We start from the raw sequence: 24,838 nt of genomic DNA on the forward strand, positions 1-24,838 counted from the left end.
TATATAGTGTTGATTGAGTTAGAGGTCCAAAGAGATTAAACACAGATTTGGGAGAAAGGATAGGGAGTAGATGGAAGAGAGAGGATAGTGTGAAAGAACTAGAGAGAGAGGGAAGAGGCAAAGGATAAAAGGGAGAATAAGTGAGAATGATAAAAAGAAGACAAAGAATTAGAGGTGGGCGCAGAGAGAGACTGGAAGGGGCTAGGGAGGACAACGACTGAATGGGAACAGGATGAGAAGCAAGCAGGATGGAGATAAGTAGGAAAGAGAAAAGCAGGGAGGATGGGGAGACCCATATGCAGACGAAGTTTATCTGTCATTAGGGCACCATGGCCCAGATGTATGAAGCCAGTTAGCATTTCTTACCAGGTGGAATAGCTATTTCGGGCCATTAAGGAATGCTAAATGGCCTTTTCAGATGTACAAAGGGCCAAAACCTGTCTCAATGTATGATTTTTATACTGGTGAACTGGCAAATTGCAACCATGAATTAGGAATCGCAAATAGGGATTACCTATTTGCAATTCCTAAAGCAAATTTAGAAAGCATTTCCTAAATGCGAATTGGGCATTTAGGAAATGCAATTTTCATCAGCTTCAAGTCGATGGTAATCATGAGCAAAATAAAAAAAATATTTTTTTTCTTGCGACATGAAGCTCGGACATATGTGCACTTACATGTGCAACAGGAAATTCAGGGTGCCTCCAGGGGCGCCTTAAGTTCAGAGGCAGCCGTGGCTTTGCATTTCTTAAATTGTGATTTCCTGATAGGAAATCGCAATTTAGGAAATGCAAACCATTCCTTATTTCGCTCAGCGGTGCGCCGGCTGCTCTCGCCCGCCCTTATTTCACTCAGAAACCTGCTTGTTTAGAGCGTTAGATTGTGAGCCCTTGAGCTCTTTCTTGCAGGTCATGGTCAAGGGCGCACCCGCCTGTTAACCGTCCATTGGGAGTTTGCAGTCTTTTCGCCGTAAATCTGGTAAGATCCTTTACACCTTTTCATGGGTATCCACACGCTGCCCTGAGTTCGCTTTGCAAGACAACCTTTTGCTAGCATTAGTTACGTTGCCTTTTAATCCCCGTTTTTACATATTTCCTAGGTACTTCACGGCACCGCCGTTTCTCATTTTCTACACAGGCACCTTCCATGCTGGATCTCCGCCAGTCCGGTAAGATCCGCACTGATGTTAGTCATCAGCCGTTTTGCAGTCGCAATTTAATGCACCTTTTACTGCTGAGCATGTTTTGTTTCAGGTTACCCTAATATCCTACCCATCCTTTGAATACTACACCGTTCATTTTGATACAGTCATTTTGATTATACCACCGGTGGCGGTGAGTTCTGTTGGTGTGTTTTCTTTTTCGTTTACGTCTTTTTTGCTACTCCTCACCACAGAGTAGCATTTATTATTAATTTTATAACTTGTGGGTGTTATTTACTTATAGATTGCCTCAAACATCTCCATGTATTGCGTCACAGGCATACCCGCCGCGCAACCCCCCTGTATAGAAATTCTGTGGTCACAGGATCACGTCCATTCCGGTAACATCCGCACTACGCTTCTCTTTGGTATTTAATAAATCAATCATAGAGCGTTATTTTCACACATAGCTTCGGCCGTTTCAGAAGTATATGCCCCTGCACTTTTGAGTACCAGTCCTTTTATTATCCTACACAGCTGTTCCGGTTTTAAATATTACCAGATAGACGGTAAGATTCCTTACTCGGTTTCTCTGTCTGTGACTATATCACTTCACCCAGGAGCCATTCACTAGATTACATCCCTTGTCACTTTGTTCTTTTATTAGGCTGCTCAGAAGGCTTTCCATTCGCTTTTCAGGTAGCTCTAATTTTTACTCTACCCCCCTGTTATGCTGGCATCCATTTAATATTCCTGGCTTCTCCGCTCTATACTGTGAGACACCAGTTTACTGAGTGGTTACAGTACAGCTTAGCTTATTAGGCACTCAGACCAGGCCCCCTCCAGTTTTTACTACGCTACCACCGCTACATGGCATAGTGTTAAGGTTTCCAGCACAATGTGTTATGAGTGCATGAGACAGTCAGTATGGTTTAATAATGTTGATAATATATTGTGTGTGCACCACCATACCACATTCTGCCCTCTGTTAGACTTGTTTTTTGTGCCTTTCTGCCCTCTGTTAGACTCGTTTTCCCCTTTTTTTTCTGCCCTTATGCCCTCTGTTAGACTTGTTTTTTGTGCCTTTGTGCCCTATGTTAGACTCGGTTTTTGTGCCTTTCTGCCCCCTGTTAGACTCGTTTTTTGTGCCCTTTGCCCTCTGTTAGACTTGTTTTTCCCTTGTTTTTCTGCCCTTCTGCCCTCTGTTAGACTCGTTTTCTGTGCCTTTCTGCCCTCTGCATCACCACATCATCACTCAGCACCACCACATTATCACTCAGCACCACCACATTATCACTCAGCACCACCACAGCACCACTCAGCACCACCACATTATCACTCAGCACCACCACAGCACTACTCAGCACCACCACCACAGCACCACTCAGCACCACCAAATCACTCAGCAGCGCCACCACAGCACCACTCAGCACCACCACATTATCACTCAGCACCACCACATTATCACTCAGCACTACCACATTATCACTCAGCACCACCACAGCATCATACAGCAGCACCACAGCACCACTCAACACCACCACAGCACCACTCAGCACCACCACAGCATCACTCAGCACCACCACAGCACCACCACAGCACCACCCAGCACCACCATAGCACCACTCAGCACCACCACAGCATCACTCAGCATCACCACAGCATCACTCAGCACCACCACAGCACCACTCAGCACCACCACAGTACCACTCAGCGCAACCACAGCATCACTCAGCACAACCACAGCATCACTCAGCGCCACCACAGCACCACTCAGCACCACCACAGCATCACTCAGCACCACCACAGCATCACTCAGCACCACCACAGCACCACTCAGCGCAACCACAGCATCATTCAGCACAACCACAGCATCACTCAGCGCAACCACAGCATCACTCAGCACAACCACAGCATCACTCAGTGCAACCACAGCATCACTCACCTCAGATGTAACTCGGGGAAGACAGAAATAATATCCTTTGGCCCTCTAAATACGTTTCCCCCCTCACAATGGTGGCCTGAGCGTGCTGAAGCCCCCCCTAACACTATTGCTTCTGCACGAAATCTTGGAGTCAAATTTGATGCCCAACTTTCTTTTAAACCGCAGGCAGTAGTTGTGGCGGGCTCGTGTTTTCAGATTATCAGATCACTGCAGATGTTTTTTGACTTGCTGCCTCTGGCGGCCAGGAAGACTGTTGCAGTGGCCCTTATAACATCTAGATTGGACTACTGCAACAGTCTTTATGCAGGCACCAATAAAGCGGTGCTGCATAGACTGCAGATGGTTCAACATGCTGCAGCTTGTCTGGTTTTACGCTGGCCGAAAAGATCATCTGCTTCGGCGGCACTAAAAACTCTACATTGGCTGCCCATTCATAAGCGGGTACTTTTTAAGATTCTTGTGATCGCCTTTAGAGCCTTTCAGTCTCAAGGCCCTAGATATCTTTTGAGGGGATTTCAACGCTATATGCCAACACGCTGTTTGAGGTCTGCCAATCAAAACCTTTTAGTTGTTCCTAGATTTAGATTAGCCACTAAGGGAGGGAAGTCTCTCTTTGTGCTAGGATCAAAAGCCTGGAATAAACTGCCAGCACAGCTCCGTTGTATAGTCAAGGAGACTGACTTCAGAAAATCATTGAAAACATGGATCTTCTCGCTCTCAGACATAGCCTGCAGAGCATTGGTGTAATAATTGTACAGTGTGTTACTGCCTTCTGTCTACCAACTCATTTTTCATCAGGGTTGGGCGTGGAGCGCCAAGATGCTCCCCGGAGCGATAGTTGCGCTATAAAAATGTGTGCTTACATTACATTACATTACATTACATTACACTCAGTGCAACCACAGCATCACTCAGCACCACCACAGCATCACTGGTTCAAATATGTTCTCTCAACGTTTCAAGCTTTATTACAAATGTCACAAAAAGATGTTAATATTTCACTTCTGTTCTTGGATTTTCGTCACAATAAAATACACTTGACATAAGCTTGACAAAAATTATTTACAAAAGTTTAAGCTATTGCCATTATAAATTACAATCACTTTTATTTAAGTATTATTTATTTAAAAAAATTAAAAGCCATTGTTATTTGTAATATCAATACATCTAAGTCACGTAAATACAAAACATGTTGCAATACAAATGCTATAGGTGTCACATTTGCGAACGTTATAACTATTGGCATTGTAAATGACAAAGATATTTATTTAGCTATTTTCAAAAACAACACATAAATAAAACAAGCATTTACAATGCAACGGTTTCGCCTTTGGACACGAGGCATTCAGAAGCGCTGCACTCACCTTTATCGAGCTAAAAAAGACGACTGAAGCCACAAGCCAAACACGAGCACACATTCACAACACCGGGCATTACGTGTTAGGAGCATTCTGTGCAAAAGTAAACATTCAAAACACGGAATTACAGAAGCGCTGCACTCACCTTTATCTTGCTAAAAAAGACGACCAAAGACAACATGAGACAACCACTTCGGCCAAAGGCTTTTACAAAATAACGAAAACATCACGGGACAAAAAAAAAAAAATACACGCCCACCGCCACATGACGTCAGAAAAGAGGCAGGATGAGAAAAACATTGCCGGAACGCCCACGAATCGCCTCGGTGAATGACGGACGCCTCTGTCTTCCAATGGCTAGCCTCCATTTATGGAGCTAGCCAATGAAAGACAGAGGCAGGACTAAGCCCAAACTGTAGGAACATAAGATTTCTACTTTTTACATTTGTACATTTCGAAACTTACTGCCGGCAGCTTCTGGTGTGCCATCACTATGCACTAACCCTGCCTGCACTCACACCAGCATGGATTGCCATCCTGCATGCATGGCCTAGACCCCACCTGTCACCTGTCACACTTCCAAATCTCGGACTGAATCTCCCTCCTCCTGTACTATCCCAGTCTGGACGACCTTCATGTGCAGACTGACCATTGTCCAAGAGGAGGCGGTATGGGGATATCGCCTCCTCTTGGGCAATGGTCAGTCTGCCTCTCGTTTGCTGCCACCCTGCTTCCAGTCTGTGTAGGTGCCACCAAGGGTGGGAAGCCCCATTGCTGATCGTCTAATTGTAGCTGCCATCACTTCATTGTGTTCACCCCCTCTCACTCTCTATTCACCCTTCCCTGGCACCCCGAGAGCCCATCCTTCATATTTGGCCCTCCTTCTCCTTGGAAAGGTTTTCAGAGTAAGTGAAGAACTCTGTACAGTTCCCTATCTTTTTAAAGCCCTTTTGGTGCAGGTTCTATTCTACGGGGAGCTGCGGTGTACATAGGATGCACCTTCTGTACTAGAGGTGCCCTGGCTGTAGAGGGGCGCTGTGCACAGATGGAGGGACACCTGTGAATAAGCGCTGCGTACGCAATATGCTTACGTGCAGATGACTGAAATGTCAAAGGTTCCCATCTGGAAATGTGTGCCCACCTATGAATAACAAAAGGTCCCAGGGAGCTTGTTAGCAAGAGGATGCGCCCCACTTTACCTTTACAGAAGGTGCTGCGGACACAAAGTGTCCATAAACAGAGGAACGTTCACTATACACAAGGTGTCTATCTGAAAAAAATATGTATACAGAGGCAATGTGTGCCGAGCTCAGCTGCTCACTTCCAAAGGAGTGATGTGTGCACACGCGCCACCTATGGATACATAATGCCCACCTTCAGATAAGTGCATGTTCACAAGATGCGTACAACGCACCCCTACCTGGAAATAAGGCTGTATACTCCATGCGCCATCTGCTGAGAATCTCAGTAGGCGTCAGCTTGCAATCAAAAGCAACCCAGTCTGGGACGGGTAATCACCAGAAGAACCACTATAATGGTCAAGTAAAGCTCAGGTGCGACACAGACAGTGACATAATGTCAACAGCAGACATCGATGTGGGCGAAAGTTCGTGAAACTCCAATGCAGCAGCTGCACAGTTACATACCGCTGGTTCTACCAGACACAGCCCTCACTACTGGTGAAGATAACAATTCTGCAACTGTTTCTACAAATACAGCACCAGCATTTCACCGTGTGTGGCACTGATGTGCCCTTACTGGAAAATGCACCACTTTCCTGTTACCTGATCACTTACGTATCGTCTCTCCTCCCAGAATCCCTTGAAGCACAGTTCCTGAAAGCCCAAACCACAATCCTCTCGGTTTGTGCTGTTCTTCTTCTTCCCCCAGGCTTACTGAGCCGGCGTGAATCTTCACCGGTGAGGACCACCCTCTCACCGGACCGCCTTCTCCTGACTGCATGATGCAGCAGGGCCCTCTCCCTCACCCAGTGCCCTCGTGTCGGCTGGCCCGGCTGCGCCGAAATAAAATACATAGCTGCCAAGGTTTCAGATTGCCTATGTGTGACATTTTCATAATTTCAGTGTAATTATGAGTGACATTGAACGATTATGAGTGACACTTTCTTGCAAGTAAAATGAAGCATTGAAGATGGGGGAAAATATAAATAGCAGAAATTACACTAATTTGTGCAACGAGAAACTCTAAACAAACCTTCAAACTGCGTCAAAGCCCCAGAAATTGAAGGTCACTTAACTAGTGTCCTTATTTGGGGGGGCTGTCTGGAGGCTGTGTGAAGCTGTAGCCAGGCCTCAGGTTTAGTTAAGCAGAGGGGTGTGAGAAAGCTTTATTGCTGCCACTGGTTTTGTGCCACTGAATACACGCCTCGTGAGACCCCTGAAAGGTCTGAAAGAGCCAATGGAATGCAATCATACTGAGAACAAACAGCTTCCAAAAAGTCCTAACAATTGAGCAGCTCAAAGTATCTGGGCATATGCAGTTGTACAGTGCAGCTATATGTATGGGCAAGCAAAGTTCTGGCAATTAAACATTTAACATGACTAATATTGTAATTACCAGCAATATGTTATAGAGGTGCGTGTGTTTTTCAAATAAAGCACGAAAGAAGATAATTAAACAATTCACAACATAGTAGGAGATTAATTAGAACTGTAATATGGTGGTGCCATGTAAACATCCCCAAAAAGTACACCATAGCGCCACTTGCTGCCTCGGCAAAACAACTGTCATTACGTAAAATTTTCCCAAAACCAGCAATAAAACCGAAACCAAGCTCCAAACAAATAAGAGACACACTCTGCCCACAACAAAACCGCCGCTCCCCTCCCTGCTCTCTGCCAAGGCCAGCACAGCGGAATCTGAACCCATGCCCCCTCACCTCTCTGTTCACACCGGCCACACCTGTAGTGTACGGAGTCCCCAACAGACTGCAACCAGCAGGGCCTCGCTCCAGATATTAAAGAGGGGAAAGGTTTCCACATTTTCAGCTGCCAGTGACGCCGGATCTCCCCCTCTAGCAGATTGAGAAGGGAGAACCAGCAGGGGGAGGATGAACCAGGCAGATAGCCGGCGGGCCAAGCAGGCGAGCAAGTTAGCAGCAGTGGCCTGTTTCTGGCTGTGTCATGTGATGGGTACCAAAAGTCACTGTCACGCGTGGTCTGGTCACAGGTCATCAGCCCTACCCTAACTGCTACCCTATGCCTCACCCTGAAGAAGACGGCGCAAACGCGGCCGGAAACAACTGTGGGCTCTTCCGCGCATGCACCATTTCATCATAAACGGCCTCAGAGGGGCCCGGGTGTGCGCGCCAACCATATAATTAATTAAGAGCCCGGCGCTGCGTGCACCATTGAATTGATGGCGAGGTGGCTGACCTCGCCTTTCATGAAGGCTGCCTCAGATGAGTGAGGGGGCCCCTGCCCTGAAGAGCGGGGCCGGGGGGCCCCACCACGGAGAAAGGAGGGGGGCCTGTGTTACTCCCCTGCGCCAGCAATTCAATTAATGAAGAGGCCGCCTGGACGTGGAGTGCGCGGCTGCGCGCACCATTTAATTAATGGGGAGGGTAGCCGGGCGTTCATGAAGGCTCCGCTGAGTGAGGGGCCCCCTGGAGCGCGTGGCCCCCCCGCACCGCGGGGCCTGCGGGGCCCTGTGTTACGCCCCTGCACACACGCCGGGGTGCTGCTAGTTCTTCACAATGTAATAAGAAAGCTACACGTCTCACTACTTCAAGCTCGGCGCATTTTTATCAGGAAATCGTGGCTTCCCGACGTCACGGTTACAGATTTATCATTCAGACATTTCCAATCGCTTCCTTTCAGGAACAAGCCGAGGCAGCTGGAGAGGGAGGGAGGGGTGGGGGCCCCGGGGAGCGGCAGAGCGAGACGGAGGAGAGCTGCGGCAGAAGGGGAGGGAGGGGTGGGTGGGGGGGTTAGACGAGACTCCGGGAGCGAGCGGGGGACCGGAACGCGGGGGTCTTCAGAGGGGACCGGGAGGCTCATCTACAGGGTCGATGCGGCCCACAGGCACTTAATTGATCCCTGCGAAGCTGCTGTTTTCGAGTCACCCCGCTGTCAGCTTCCGCTTAATTGTCTACACCAATCCTCGGTGTCTCTTTCGTGCTTCGGCTGAGATACAGCCACATATTCACTTGCAATCGCCTCACGGGATAAGCCTTTAAAAAATAAATACACATAAAGCCTTAATAGCATGAAACACACATTATCATTAGCAGTTACTAAAAGTAAATAATAAGTCAGGTCCCGGGCCGCGCTGTGATTGGCTGACGTCACGGGGGTTTCCCGGCCGGCAGCCAATCACAGCGCGGCCCGGGAATGACGTCACGGGGGTGTCCCGGGCCGGCAGCCAATCGCAGCGCGGCCCGGGACAAAGGGGCGGGGCTTAAAAAAAGCACCAGAAACGCCCCCGAATCGCGTTTTCGTGAGAAAGCGCGATTGACAGCCTCTGTCTCCCAATGGCTAGCCTCCATTTATGGAGCTAGCCAATTGGAAACAGAGGCTGTCCTAACCTCACTATTGAAAACAACAGATTTCGATCTGGGAGGGGCTTCGCCCCTCGCCAGGTTACGAAACCTAAAAATTGCCATTTACAAGACTAATAGCTCAAAGTTTCCTAATGCGAGACCAATTGCATTGCAAATGCTTGTTTAAAATGGCAGCCCTCTATGTGCTTCTAAGGAGGATGAGAATAAATGCAGAAGCACAGCGCAGGAGGAGGATGCAGGAGAGGGTATTCAGAGTGCACATTACATTGCTGGGCCAAAATGACTAGGAAATATATGACAAGTACCGTCTGAATCGTGCCATGATAAAGCGCCTAATTGCTGACCTGAAACAACTACTGCAGCACCAGACCCATAGGACAAATGCTATTCCTGCGCACGTCCAGGTCCTATGCAGCTTGCACCTACTGGCGTCCAGAAGTTTCCAGGGGGTCGTAGCGGTAGCCGGAGGCGTCTCACAAACTGCACTTTTATGCTTCTTCCATAAATTCATTGATGCAATGCTGACAATAACACATACCACATCATCTTCCCCACAACCCCACAGCAGTTGAAACAGGCCAAACTGGAGTTCTACTAGATGGCCCAATTCCCCCATGTCATGGGATGCATTGACTGCACGCATGTCTTCATCTGTCCCCCCTCAGCCAACGAGTACATCTTCCGTAACAGGAAGTCTTATCACTCGATCAATGGCCAGGTCGTGTGCAATGACAAGCACATAATTACGGACAGAGTGGCACAATTTCCAGGGAGCACACATAACTCATATATATTCCGGCACAGTGGTATCCACAGGTGTCTGCTCAACGGTGAATTTGGAGAGGGACACCTACTTGGTACATACATATACCTATTTGTTACATCATTATCCCATATGTAATTGCATTCTTGCGGCTAACCCTTTGCTTCCCACCCTGTAGGTGACAGGGCATACGCCTTGCGGGAATATATCCTGACCCCCTACCTCAACCCAGCAACACCACAGGAACAGCACTACAACGCGGCACATATTAGCATGAGAAATGTGGTCGAGAGAACATTCGGGATCCTGAAAAGCTGCTTCCGGATCCTACATAAGACTGGTGGTGTATTGCAATACAACCCCGAGACCTGCTGCAATATTTTAGCAGTATGTGCCATGCTTCACAACATTGCAACCAGAAGGGGATACCCATTGAGATGGACGGAAATGACAACGATCGGGATGACCAACCACCCGCACAACACTCACAATCGCACGTGCCAAACACAGCTGAAGGTTAGGGGAGGCGGACATACGGATCACTGACATAATATCGAATACAAAAATATAGAATTACCAAAATATCGATGACAAAATATAGAATGCAAAAATATCGAATTCCTATCTACAAACAGGTAAGTACAAAAATAACGAATAAAAAATATTGTTGTAAAAAATATAGTTAGTCAAAATATCGCATTTTTTAAAATATCTTTTGAGTAATTTAAAATTAATGAAATAATAAATACAATTAAATAAAACATACTTAAAAATACTTAAATAACCTTAAAATTATTAAATAAATAATTAATGTAAGTTATAAAAAAACATATAATTTTATTTTTTAATACATATATATATATATATATATTAAAGTGATATTAATAAAAAATATACAATATTTTTACCGTAGGATAGTGGGAGGATAAAATTTACTATTACCACTCCAGTGAGTGCAACAGTAGGGAAAGCGTTGGATAGCGTAGGGATAACAATTACTACTCCCACTCCAGTGAGTGCAACAGTAGGGAAAGTGTTGGATAGCGCAGGGATAAAAATTACTATTCCCACTCCAGTGAGGGAAAAAGTAGGGAAAGCGTTGGATAGTGTAGGGGTAAAAATTACTATTCCCACTCCAGTGAGTGCAACAGTAGGGAAAGCGTTGGATAGTGGGAGGGTAGAAATTACTATTCCCACTCCAGAGAGTGCAACAGTAGGGAAAGCGTTGGATAGCGGGAGGGTAAAAATTACTATTCCCACTCCAGAGAGTGCAAAAGTAGGGAAAGCGTTGGATAGCGTAGGGGTAAAAATTACTATTCGCACTCCAGAGAGTGCAACAGTAGGGAAAGCGTTGGATTGCGTAGGGGTAAAAATTACTATTCACACTCCAAAGAGTGCAACAATAGGGGAAAGCGTTGGATAGCGTAGGGGTAAAAATTAATATTCCCACTCCAGAGAGTGCAACAGTAGGGAAAGCGTTGGATAGCGTAGGGGTAAAAATTACTATTCCCACTCCAGAGAGTGCAACAGTAGGGAAAGCGTTGGATAGCCTAGGGGTGAAAATTACTATTCCCACTCTTGTGAGTTTAACAGTAGGGAAAGTAATGATTTAATATATTAATAAAAATAAATTAAATATCAATACCAATCAAAAAGTAATTAAAATTAATTACCAATTTAATATTATGTAATAATTAATCAATTAGAAATACAGATAAATATTAGTTCTTAAAATTAATGACCTATTCATAATTAATTAACAACTAATTCATTTTCAATAACAAAACATAATTAATAATAAAAATGTATGCCAATTAATATTTAATTAACAGTAAATTAATTATCAATACGCAAAAATTATTTTTAATATGTAATTAGTTACAATTAAATTACTCCCCCCCCCCATTCTCCTATAAACCCACAATCCGCTAAAGAAAATAAATTAATACAATTATCGTAAATATCAATGAATGAATTAATACAAATGAATTATCAATTAATAGAAATGAATTACCAATTAACAATTAATTAACAATAAATTAAAAATCAATACCAATAAATAAATAAAAAGTATTTACTTAATTACAATTAAATTACTTCCCACCCTATTCCCCTATAAAACCACAACGCGCTACGAAAATAAATTAATAAAATTATCAATTAATCAATTAATAAAAATTAATTACCTATTAAAAATAAATTAACAATTAATTCAAAATGAATACCAATAAATAAATAAAAATATTTAATTAATTACAATTAAATTACTTTCCACCCTATTCCCCTATAAACCCACTACAGAACTAAAACGCAAAATTAAATTAAAAATAATAAGTAATTTCTAAAAATTTATATTTAATATAATATAATTAAATTACTTCCCACCCTATTGCCCTATAAACCCACAACCCGCTACAGAATTAAATTACGCAAAAATTAAATTACATAAAATTCATTACTTAAAATAAATTACAAAAATAATAGACACTTTTCACACATATACTAACATACAAAACAGTTTAAAAAACTTGATATTATTACAAATCCGATATATTTTAATACCTATATTATATACTTTGACTATTATATTACTTACCTACAATTCAATATTTTTCACCACTATATTCTGTCCACTGTTCCCAATAAGCTGCGTGCGCCCTCACAGAAGTCACCCTAAGCGTGCAGTGTGCTACATTTAGCGTGCACTCCCGCGACACCGTTCGCGCCGACGATTCTTAGAGTCCACAGCTGCGGGATTTAAACAGTCAATGAAACGTTACAACTCTTCCTCGCGGTTTGCGAAGACCACATACTTTAGAAACTCATTTCCTCAGTTCAGAACTTAGGAAACGATCTCTGACACTCACTCGACTGCAGCTCACACGGACAGAAAAAGTAAAAACCATTCTTACATACAGTAAGCAAAGGTTCGGCATCACCAACTCTAACAAAAACATATGGCTGTATAATACCACAAAATATCAATCCAAAGATGCACAGGCAGACACATTCTTTGCAATAAAGCATTCTCAGTAACTGGGTAACTCACTGCTTTAAAAATCTGCATAGTCGAAATCCGCAACCAATCACGTTCAGCCTGCCTTTTCCTGACACACATGGATTCCCTGCTCTCTGCTTCGAAACAGACAGAGCACCATGGGCGTAACACAGACCCCCGCAGCCCCCGTGTTGTGTTGCTGGGGGGGGGGGGGGCACGCTCCAGGGAGAATTAAGGACAATAAGGTTCTTAATAAATTAAGTGGTGCACTGCACACAAACGCCTGGGCCCCGAGAGGCTCACCGACAATTTTTTCCAACGAGCTGCAAGAAAACAGAGTAATGTTTAGTGTCTGTCTTTTCAGGATGTTTCATTTTCTGTCTGCCTACTGTGTTAATGATGTTACCTAAGTTAGGCTTGCATGATGTCAGCAATCAGTGCCTCCCTCATGATAATGACAATATTATTTGTTACAAATGCACTTGGTCAGTATCTGCTCAAAAAACAATACCGACTTTCTTGAAAAAACTATAAACTGGCAATGTCAAAAACAGAAAAAACATGGGAGTCAAAATCGTCTGGACCAATACTGCTTCTGTTGACACAAGATGACAATGAAACACTGCAAAGATGAAGTGATGAGACACTTTTCAATTCGACTTGGGAAGAAGATGAAACTTAAACCAAGGCCAGATTTCTTTAGATCTTGAACTGACCTTAAGTTGAAAGCAAAACATATTGATTAAATGTTTAATGGGAAAAAACAAGATCCTATTGGCATTGAATGGACATCATTTTTTTTAATGAACCACATCGTCTTGAAGGCCATTCAGAAATGATATATTTACCACAACATACCCAGGAATCTGAAAACGATGTACCAGACAACACAAAGAAAATCAGCAGTATACTAACGAAAAAGAATGGAGATTGAAAGAATAGAGCATTGAATGCCTTTAACCTGTAGTTACTTTGCGGAAAAAGATCAGTCAACTCTGCTTCTAATATAGGTCTACCCTTGATAGAGAGCAATAAACAAGACGGAGTGGGCAAGGAGATTGAGATGGTCCATTCGTTCGTGCAGTGATTCATTTAAAACTCCAGTTACCCAGCAGGTGTTGACCTCAAAAGTGACAAAATATGACAAAATATGAAGGAGATCCTATAATGTATGCTTAAGTATAAACAACAAGCACTGGCATAGCCAATATATCTCGCCTACAGCTTTGCCAATATGTCTTAGCCATGTTGTACAGCAGTGTGGCTGCTATTTAGTATGGCTAAAAATTACTGGTGCAAAGTGGCGTGGAGTGAAGCCTTCTAACGTGGAGTAGAGTGTATTGTTATGGAGTGGCGCTGAGTTGAGTGGTATGGTGTGTTATGAAGTGGTATATAGTGATGTGGAATGTAATTTAGGAAGTATAGTGTCGACCTAAAAACAATGCCCAGGCTGTTTGACACTAATGTTCAACCCCACAACCGACCTCCGAAATTAAGACCGGACATTTTGACCTTACTACAAGTGAAACACCTAAATCAACGTTTACACCCTTGTTAGGGTAGGACAAAAACATATCTGAAAACATTCAACTTCACTCCTAGAACACACAAAAGTTTAAAATTAAAGGCTGCACATTGTCCACAATGTTCACAGAAGTAGCAAATACTCTACCTCTCTCTCCCTCAATCTCCTTCTCCCTCCCTCCATTTCCTGCTCTGTCCCTCTCTCTACTCCCTCTCCCTCTACCTCCCACTCCCTCTCTGTCCCTCCCTCTCCCTCCCTCTACCTCTACCTCTACCCCCCTACCTCTACCTCCCTCCCTCCCTCTACCTCTACCTTCCTCTACCTCCCTCTACTTCCCTCTCACTTTCCCTCCTCTACCTCCCTCTCCTTCTACCTCCCTCTACCTCTCCCTCCCTCTACCTCTCTGTCCCTCTCTCTCCCTCTAGCTCCCTCTCCCTCCCTCCAGCTCTGTCTCTACCTACCTCTCTGTCCCTCCCTCTCCCTTTCCCTTTCCCTTTCCCTCCCTCTCCCTTCCTCTCCCTCCCTCTACCTCTACCTCTCTGTCCCAACCTCTCCCTCCCTCTCCCTCTACCTCTCTGTCCCTCCCTCCCTCCCTCTCCCTTTCCCTCCCTCCACCTCTCTGTCCCTCCCTCTCCCTCTAGCTCCCTCTCCCTCCCTGTCCCTTTCCCTCACTCTCCCTCCCTTTCTGTCTCTACGTACCTCTCGCACTCTGTCCCTCCCTCTCGCTCTCCCTTTCCCTCCCTCTCCCTCTACTTCCTTCTCTGTCTCTACCTACCTCCCCCGCTCTGTCCCTCCCTCCCTCTCCCTTTCCCTCCCTCTCCCTCTACCTCCCTCTCTGTCTCTATCTACCTCTCTCTCCCTCCCTATCCTCCCTCTCCCTCTCTGTCCCTCCCTCTCCCTTCTCTACCTCCCTCTCCTTCTACCTTCCCCTACCTCTCCCTCTCTGTCCCTCCCTCTAGCTCCCTCTTCCTCTACCTCCCTCTCCCTCTAGCTTCCTCTTCCGCTAGCTCCCTCTCCCTCTACCTCCCTCTCCCTCTCCCTCCCTTTCCCTCCCTCTATCTCGCTGTCCCTCCCTCTACCTCTCTGTCCCTCCCTCTCTGTTCTTCCCTCTCCCTCTCTGTCCCTCCCTCTCCCTCTACCTCTACCTCCCTCTCCCTCTACCTCTCTGTCCCTCCCTCTCCCTCTCTGTCCCTCCCTCTCCGTCCCTCTGTCCCTCCCTCTCCCTCTCTACCTCCCTCTACCTCTACCTCCATCCCTCTGCCAATCCTTCTGCCCCTCCCTCTCCCTCTCTATCTCCCTCTACCTCTACCTCCCTCTCCATCTACCCCCTCTCCCTCTACCTCCCTCTCTCTCTATCTCCTTTACCTCCCTCTCCCACCCTCTACCCCCTTCTCCCTCCCTCCACTTCCCTCCCTCCCTCTACCTTCCTCTCTCTCTCTACCTCTCTGTCTCTATCTGTCTGTCTCTGTCCCTATCTGTCTCTGTCTCTGTCTCTGTCCCTAACTGTTTCTGTCCCTTTCTGTCTCTGTCTCTTTCCCTATCTGTCTGTATCTGTCCCTATCTGTCTCTGTCTCTAGGCGCAATTGTCCAAATTCTGAATGTGCTTACATCCAGGCGCGCAAAGCCCATTGGGATCAAAGGGCTTAAGCCCAGCCTCCACCCCACTTACCCATACGTTTGTGGCAGCCCGGGCTGAGACAACTTCCCGGGCGCGCACCGCACCTGAGTACTTCACAGGTCATTTACTTGTTAATGAGGCTTTGTTGTTTTTTTCACTCCTTCTTACAGCCCATGCTTCTCCACTTTGCCTAGAAATGACAAGGAAAGATCCGTGGGCCGCCGATGGAGGCCTGCTGGGTTGCTGGCGGCCCGCTGGCCGTACTAAGAGTACCACCGATGTAATTAGTTTACACAACTTTACAATACTTTTTAAGTGCTTTGAACTTGTAATTGCTATTGTGTCAGCTAATAATTACGGTAAACCTAACCACAGAACACAGTATAGTTTAACGTGGCACTGTATATGTGGAAATGCACCATCTTTTCAGATTTTTAATCAAAAGATTGGAGGGATATTTGGCGCTGCACACATGCACGGTCTGGTTCCTGGCGCACATTGCCATGGCTGCAGCACACAGAGATCCTACACTGCCGCACACAGAGGAAAATAATTAGAGGGAACATTGATTCTGTCCATTCGATATTTTGTCCATTCTATATTTTGACTTCGATATTATGGCTGTTCTATTTTTTGGATTCGATATTATGTCTAGTTACCGGACATATATCACACAACATCACTTCTGAGCCTGGTAAGAATGAGCCATCACAAAATATCTTTGAATGCAAATGTTTTATTCACATGAGCACAGGTCAAAGTAAATATTCATGTTTAGGAAACATGACGGTGATTGCATTGGTTGATGAAATGAAATATAATCCTTTACAGCACGGGGATTGCAATCACAATATTAAAGTGGAACATGGTTACACCACCATGGACAGAGAGGCAGAAATGCATGTTTAGCGCCTCTTGCCACGTACCCCCAGCCTCCTGTCGCATGGCTCCTTGACATCACCCTGATGTGTGCTTGTGGCTGTTGAGCTGTGCAAACTGTGCCTCCTGCTAGTGGTCTCCAGCACGGACATGCTACTCATGCTTGATGCCTCCTCACTACCCACCTCCCCTTCCAAGTTGCTGGCACTCACTGTCCCAGACTGTAGATGTTCCACAGCAGTGGTCACTTGGCCTAAGGCCTTAGCAACATCCCTGCAGTAATGTCCTAGGTCAATCTGCAGTGACGCGGAGCAGCGTGACAAGACAGCAGTGCTGTTTTAGAGCTTGGTGATGGCCCTAGTATTTGCAGAAAGAGGAAGCAAGCTCTGCCGATGCCTCCTGCACTTAGTGCGTTGTTCTGCTATGATGGCACGGGTGAGCTCCTGTAGGCTCTTGTTTATTTCCTGATTCCCCTCTGCAACAACTGTTGTTAGGGCACGCACACAGTCTGACATCGTGCTCATGTTTTTGGCCACCTTGGAGATCTGCAGGTTGATTGTGCCCATATGTCTCCCCTGCAGGCGCTGAACACGTAGCATCTGCGACTCAACCCCGGCATAGACATTCGGAGCGTGTCCTGATTCTGCCGCAATCTGCTCCTGGACTGCACCGCTGTCTGACTCGGTCACATGCTGGTGTTGGAGCTGGTGAAGGAACACGTGTCTGGCTGGGGACTGTTGTGGGTGCTGGGGTTGGCTCAGTTTCCATTTCCTGCAGTGCGGGTACATGGTCACTGCTTTTTGGTGGTGGTGGTGTGGATTGAAGGTCCAGCGGAGTCTCTCCATCCGTCTCTGCTGGTGTCTCTGAAATGATGAGGCGCTCACTGTCATCTGAGTCCACCAGAGATGCATCTGTGTGTAAAACAGTGCATTGTTATTTTAGTTTGTTCTTCTATCTGTTTATCATTTAGCCTATTTCTCACATATTAAATCACAGATTTAAACACACTGTCGGACATGTACTGCTGGTACCTTTTCTTGCGCATTGGTGATTATCCATGCACACTTGGCTAACATGACTACAACTCCCATGATGCTATTCGTATGTGAGGGTATATGTGTAATGGACTTCTTCCTGCACACTGTGATTTGCCTGGGGGATGTGCATGGGTATACAATACGCAGCGTATTAGCGCAGGCATGCATCTTACCTTGTTGTATGGTTGCTGCACCGGAAGTGTCCATTTGGGTGACTCCCACGACTGCCTCAATCGTCCCCTCAACGAGGTCCTCCAGGGCTGTGTTGGCGGGTAGTTTGGATGGTCCCCTCCTGTGCCAGCTGCTACTTTCACCCTTTCTGCTATGCCCTCTTTGGCACGTTTCCTGAGGTCGTACCACCTTTCTTCAGCTCGTCAATGCTGCGGTGTGTGACTCCCACAGCATTTACCTTCTCCTTAATGAGTAGCCATATTTTGCGCTTCTCAGCTTCTGGCACCTTCAGGGACAACTTGCCAAACAGTTTGTCATGGCTGCTTCTCACTCCCTCTATCAGGTGTTCCAGTTCCCTCTCTGAGAACTTTCTCTTCCTTTTCCTGGGAGTGGCAGTTGTCTTTTCAGCATTGTTGTCCATCCTGGCTAGGTGTAGTGTAGCTGGATTATGAGGGTGAAGTCTCTCAGGTCAGCTTCAGTCCTCTGCCTCCTCCTCTGAGCTCCTCAGGGCACTGAATGAAGCATGGGCTGGATGACTTCCTGGTTGTGATGTCATCAGCCTGCTTCTGGAGCAACCCATTTTTAGCAAAATCGCTATTACCGATTTCGCTATTAGCTCATTTGTTTTTTGCGAATCCCAATCGTGTATTCGGTCTTTTTTAGCGATTTGTAGCGATTCGCTAGAAATTACCGAATCTGTACATGCATCCTGATAACCGATTCCTTATTTGCGATTCCTTATTTTTCGCTAATAAGGAATCGCTTTACCGAATTTTGATGCATGTGCCCCTAAGGTTCCTGTTTGCATTTCTTAAATAGCGACTATTTAAGAAATGCAAACAGGAACCTTAGTTCATCTGGCCTTCCCTAAGTGCAGTAGGATTCTCACTCCACCCTAATTATGGCTGTTTTAAAACCGACTTGGGAGTAAAGGGGTTCCAGTCCTGTTGCTTGCATAAGAGTCCTCAACACCATTTCTACACCACCGGGCAGATACGATTCCCTTCATATGGTTTAATTTTTTTAATGCAAATAGTGCCTCTCTGTATTCTGAAACCATAGTAAGAAGCCATTTTAGCTGGAATTAAATACCTAAACACATAAAACATGGAGTTGATTGGAAGCTGCTCGATCCCCATAAGCACTAATTGAAATGGGAAGCTGTCCTTATCCTGGAGTGCAAACTGAGATGCCGGATATTGTTCTTAAAACAGAATATAGCACTTTACGAATAAAGAATTATGGACAGAAAGGTTATATTTTAAACTTTGTGTGCTTCCGCTTCTTAGGCTCTACTCTAGTCCCTTTTTGACTTGTATTGGGGTGCCGCAGCGCCGTTTGGGGCTGGTGTTGATCTTTCACTGGGACAATTTGAAAGCCTGCCTTTGTTATCTCTGCTGCCACGGGACTTCCAGGGGCTGAGGGAGAGCTACGAACTTTGTTGAACTCTGCCGCTCTAGTGCTCTGATACTAGGCACTTGGGAACTACAATCACCAGGATTCCCTGTGTCCCCGCTCACCTGGCTGACTGACACGCCTCCAGCCTAGGCGCGTTATAACCCGCCCATAATCCCCGCAACGCGGGAGCACGCGGGAGTGCGCCGGGCAAAGGGTGGGCCCTCTGTGGCCCTCGGAGGACTGAGGAGGACGGGACGGGCCACCCCCCTTTGGCTCAAAAATCGAAGGTATACCCCTTGTTTGGAAATTCCCCAACCAAGCCATGTCTAAGCCCCAAGCAGAGGTTAAGTTTGATATAACCCCTGTGTACACAACTAGCCAACGGTTTCCCTTGTTTAGAGATGTGGGTAAAAATGCACCTTGCCATTCTACGATTAGTTCACCCTGTGAAGATCCAATCCAACATCTACCATCTAGTTTCTCTTGGTTGGAAGAATTACATAGCCTGTGTAAGGCAAAGTATGCTCCAGCAGAGTCTTCCCCCACGTTAAAAAGCAGCAACCTACCACTTTGTCCAAGGGAGCTGGATCCCTTTCCTGAAACATATAAAGTTATCACCCATAGCGCTACACCTCCCAGGGCTACCCCTGTCAAAAGGAAACACGATGGGGACGATCAAAATGGGAGCTCAGCCAAAACTCAAAAATTAGATAAACCATCTTTAAGTCCCACCCGTAATCAAGTCTCCTTTTACCCAGGCAATTGTCGAAAATTTGGACGACTTATTACCATCATCCCGGCAGGCCTTACTCCCCATGATCGAACATCTGATCAAATCTCTACTACATCCTTTGATTGACAAAATTACCATGTTGGGGGATAGGCTGACGGGGTTGGAGAATTCAATCAAATCTCACCTGAAATCTTCCACACATGCTGTAATACCTTACTGCCCTCCGACAACTCCTTCTTTAAATCCGCCCAAACTGATTACATCTCATGAAGCGGTGCTTACCCAATTATCAGTCCCCACCTCCATGCCTCCAATCATTCCCAAAGTCCCCCCCAACCCAACGACAGCCCGTCACATTCCTCCCAAACCTGAGCGCACCACCCACATACATTTACCACCAGAAGCAGCCCCTTTTGTAACTGTTCTCTCGGGAGTCCCTGAACTAACACAAGGTAAAGCTGAGAGACAATATGAGCTGATGAATAAGGTCAAGTTCTGGTTAGCTAAAAACAGACCTCTGCCCCATCACCTTGATGGTAGAATAATAAGCGTCCGGAGGGTGGGCTGGCTTGGTCCCCTCAAAAAAGACATCTCGGGCGATCTGATCCTGATACGATTTAGGAGCAGACACATCGTGCCATATATGCAAACTTGGCTACCTCAAAAAGGTGATGGACTTATTTGCACCTGGAACCTACATGACTTCTACCCAAATACGTCCTACATGCTTTCCCCCAGACCCCAGGGTATGGACAACAACCTAGTGGGTAGAGGAAGTCATTTAATTAACGGCGGTAGTTTTCCTGTGGTTTTTAACCGCCTTAAACCGTCGTACAACAGTTTTATGTACCGTAACTATCAATTTTTTTAGAAAACTGTTACCACTAATGATGTTTAAAGTACGTTATTACCAAAGATTGTTATGCTCAAAGGGAGGGCTAAAGTCCTTTTAACCTTTTAATTGTGTAACTTAAAATCAATTTGTGGTTCATGTATGCACGTTTCCTTTTATAATGCAATGTATTTTTTCATCTGTATGCTTTTATGATTTTAAACTAAAATCGGATAAAGCTTTCTTGACTTGACTTGACTTGACTTGTATTTAAATAATTTTAACTCTGGTATGATGGCCACGGTGGGTGGAAAAGAACTGAAAGGCTATTGAGAGGGTGCTGGGCATGAACTGTTCTTGTCAGCTTGTCTCCTCCTCTTGGCCTCATTTTCATGCTGTTCCTGTCTGACGTACCCATAGTCCCAAAAACATAACTTCTTTCCTTCTATTCATCCCACACACTTTCATGGCCATTCAGTTTACAGAAAATATGTTAGTGCTCCAAAAATAATCCAGAAAATTATTTCCCATATTAGTATCCCTTTCATTCCTGCAGCTCAAGCTATTCCATGCCCATTACTCGCAGCATTACTCTGTAGTTATGCCATGCCCGCCGTCCCATTGTAGTTCTGGAACATCTTGGACGGCAGTGACCCATGTGGCCAACATGGAAGGAGTGGGAGAGGGAATTCAAATGATGTAAAACGCTTTTGTAGTCAAGGTGGAGTGAATCAGGTACCTGACAGGCCGTGGCCACATAGGTTTAGTATAAATGTTGCAGCAAATGGTGCATTTGTAAGCACAGAAGGCCAGTAATAGTAGTTACAACGTTGTAGCAGTTGAGGATTCATTTACAAAGTTCTTGTGGTTTTCTCCATAAGGTCTCTTCACGAAGTATCCTTCAGTCAATCAATCAATCATGACATTTATAAAGTGCACTACATACCCGTGAGGGTCTCAAGACCTTCTCAAAGTGATTTTAAAATTAACAAATAGAGTTTGCTTAACAAGACATAAATAATATAATAGAACTACATACAAAATTGCAAAGCTTTAGAAGTTGACCTGATTAGGTCTCAAATTCACTTTAGTTTGTTGTACTTTGTACATTTTAAAAAGAACATGACTTCTTGTTTCCTTCAGCATTTTGAAAAAAACACTTAAGTCAAGTATTTTTAGGCATTGTGTCTATGGGTACTCTTTGTCTTTCAATGGTGGCTGGACATGTTTTTTCTCCGCATCAGTGGGTCTTTTTATTGACACTAAAATAAACCATGTTTTTTTAATCAAACGACTCCATCGCTTTATTACTCATTGCTTAGTTTGTTAAAGAAAGAGTGCCGGCAGGCGCGGCCGTCACTGGTTAGAGAAGTGGGGCGGGGCAGGGGCAGTGCGGGGTGCAGCTGGAGTCGACCGAATCGAATAAAAAAAGAAATAAAACTTCAGCGACCGCAAGGTAAATGGTTTTCTTTCTTTCTTTATTTAATTTTACCTATCCCATCGTCTGTCGACCTCTGTCACCCCCACCCCGCCTCTCCATCCCATCACTCTTACCTGTGCCAGCCGCGCCTGAGTGCCAGTGTCTGAAACTTCACCTCAGAGGTTCACGGCACAGTACAATTAAACGTCGGCACCCATGCACATCTAAATCCACTTTGTGCCTCTTCAATTCACTTCTGTGCCTTTATTTCATTCTTGCATGTTCCTGCTTTCTCCCTTTGTGAGGGTTTTTCCATCTTTGTCTTCTCCGTCTTTCCGATTTGTGTGTGTTTCCCTTTCACCCTCTAGGAAAATATCTGATGTGGAAAAATAAGTTCTGGTCCCCAAAAAATAAGTGCTGATGGCCACAACTGGCAAACACTGCCTCAAATTAAACACTGGTTTTAGGATCCTATTTTTGTTTGTATCTTTAAAACGTATTTCTCTTTATGCTCCTCATGTTCCAGAAGAAAGGAGCTCAATTATATCTTTACAAGGCCACTACCTCCGGCTATCAGAGAATGTGTATATAATTTTAAATATGTCTTTGTCTTTTCTCTGATGCATAAAACAGTACTATTCATTTGTATTAGAGCCAAAGTCGTTTTCCATAGGATAAGTTTTCTGTTTCACCATTAGACATTGTGATGTAACATTAGTTTCACACCATGTAGAGAGTGCAAATTCTCTGTTTGAAAAACTATACAACATGCTGTTTTTGGGATGTCTGCCAGAAGCTTTTCCCTTTATTTAGCCGCACACTCTCCACCTTGGTCTGCTTTTTGATGCAGTATTTATAGATTTTGCCATAAGATCGACTGTTGGGATCAGACCTAACCAATCAGTCACAGGAGACCCAGGAAGGGTCGGCCAGGGAAGCTTCATGCACTATAATCAAACAGCTAGAGAAACGCAAGTCATTTCTCCTCACTCGAAGTGGTTTGGGACAGTGTACAGGTAGTTTCTTCTTAGATTTCGCCTGCAAATCTTTCGTATTTAATATAAAGCTTACATCCCGCCCTTCCTTTTAATTTGTTTGTGGGCTTGGTTGTAGCATACCATTTCCTGTTGTTCTCCATTTCTTCTTCTTATCAGTGTCCTGTGGCTGAAGTACTTCTTTCCATCCGCTTGAACTTCTTTGTAATTTTAATTACAAGCAAGCACGCCTCTGGAGAAGTGTAATCGTGAACCCATCGAACATACCGTAGGAGTGCATCATAATCATGAGTAGTCAGCACTCAAATGCATTCTGTGAGATTAATGTTGCTAAGCAGAGTGGAGTATTGCATATTTAAAGTAATCCACCTGGAGAATTTGTGTATTGAAAATGATTATTAAAGGTCTATGTAGCATTTATATATTAATGTGACAGGGGTGTTAACAAAAAGTGTCCCGATGTGAAGTTAATAAAATAGAATGTGTATGTGTAAACTAATGTTTAAACATTTAAACGTGTGACAAGAATTAGTTCCAGGAAGTAGCATTTACAATTGCATCTTCTTGACCCTTTACAATGTATACATGTCTTAAGAAGTTGCATTTACTGTGTGTGTAGAAATGTGCATGTATTATGTAACTCTGTGCATTGGTAATGTTGACTAGAGTGGGCCTCCAGAAACCTGTTCAGTTCCTGCTTACGTTTAAAATCTAGCATGTAACTCGCATTTAACCTTCAATGCAGAATGCATTTGCTTGTATTTTGTTTCCACTGCAGGTTTGGACAATACCTCATCAGTTAGCATAGAAGGGTTTTATTTTCATTAGATAGCAAGGTATGAGAAGGTGAAGTTGGCAAGGAGAAATGCGTTAACAAGCAAGGAGGTGAGTTCTCATGGAGGAGGAGAGGAATGACCAAGGATGAACGAAGTTGCAACTTATCAATGTGGGAAAGGTGGTGCAAGCATCCATTTGGGCTGGAGCCATGGAAATTCATTAGCAAGGATCACATGTAATTATCTACCCTGAATGCAATTAATATTATATGCTGAATGTAGTGAGGGACAGAGGGAGTCATCTCAGGATTTCACGAAGAGCAGATCTATGCTTCTGCAGCTTTATGCTACCTGACATATGGTTGGTGTGCCCTCTACTGAAGGCTCCGACATCTGACACCTTTCTGATTTCACTTTTGCTAAGTGCTTCTTAGTTTAGAGTTTCCCTTCTAAGGTAGTGTAGGGAGCAATAGCTTGCTCATGCTTACATTGGAAAATCATCTGACTTAATACTCAGTTCTTTTTCCTGATCATCTGTATCATCGTCATAGAGTTAGTCGTCTGCTTTGTATTATATAGGATAAATCTCTTCAGGAAATTGGACTTTTTTGGTCTTCTGTATTTCTATAGGATCATGTTGAGATTGGTTGATACTGATTTGTTTCAGAAATTATAATTAAACTCTAATGAATTCCGATTAAGTTGATGAGTGGATTATTGTGTGACC

The 24,838-nt window shown here is 44.8% G+C and overlaps 1 long non-coding RNA gene across 1 annotated transcript in view; it reads left to right on the forward strand.

Annotated features, from left to right (window-relative positions):
• Positions 1 to 858: 858 nt before the first annotated feature.
• The window catches only part of LOC144783104 (uncharacterized), a 51,885-nt gene continuing 27,905 nt past the window's right edge, over positions 859 to 24,838 (forward strand). The window contains exons 1-2 of the long non-coding RNA XR_013601403.1: positions 859 to 978; positions 1,100 to 1,168. This is a non-coding gene — a long non-coding RNA (uncharacterized LOC144783104). The remainder of the gene's footprint in view (positions 979 to 1,099; positions 1,169 to 24,838) is intronic.

The sequence above is a fragment of the Lissotriton helveticus genome, chromosome 9, assembly GCF_964261635.1.
Source record: "Lissotriton helveticus chromosome 9, aLisHel1.1, whole genome shotgun sequence".
In the NCBI taxonomy this organism is placed as follows: domain Eukaryota; kingdom Metazoa; phylum Chordata; class Amphibia; order Caudata; family Salamandridae; genus Lissotriton; species Lissotriton helveticus.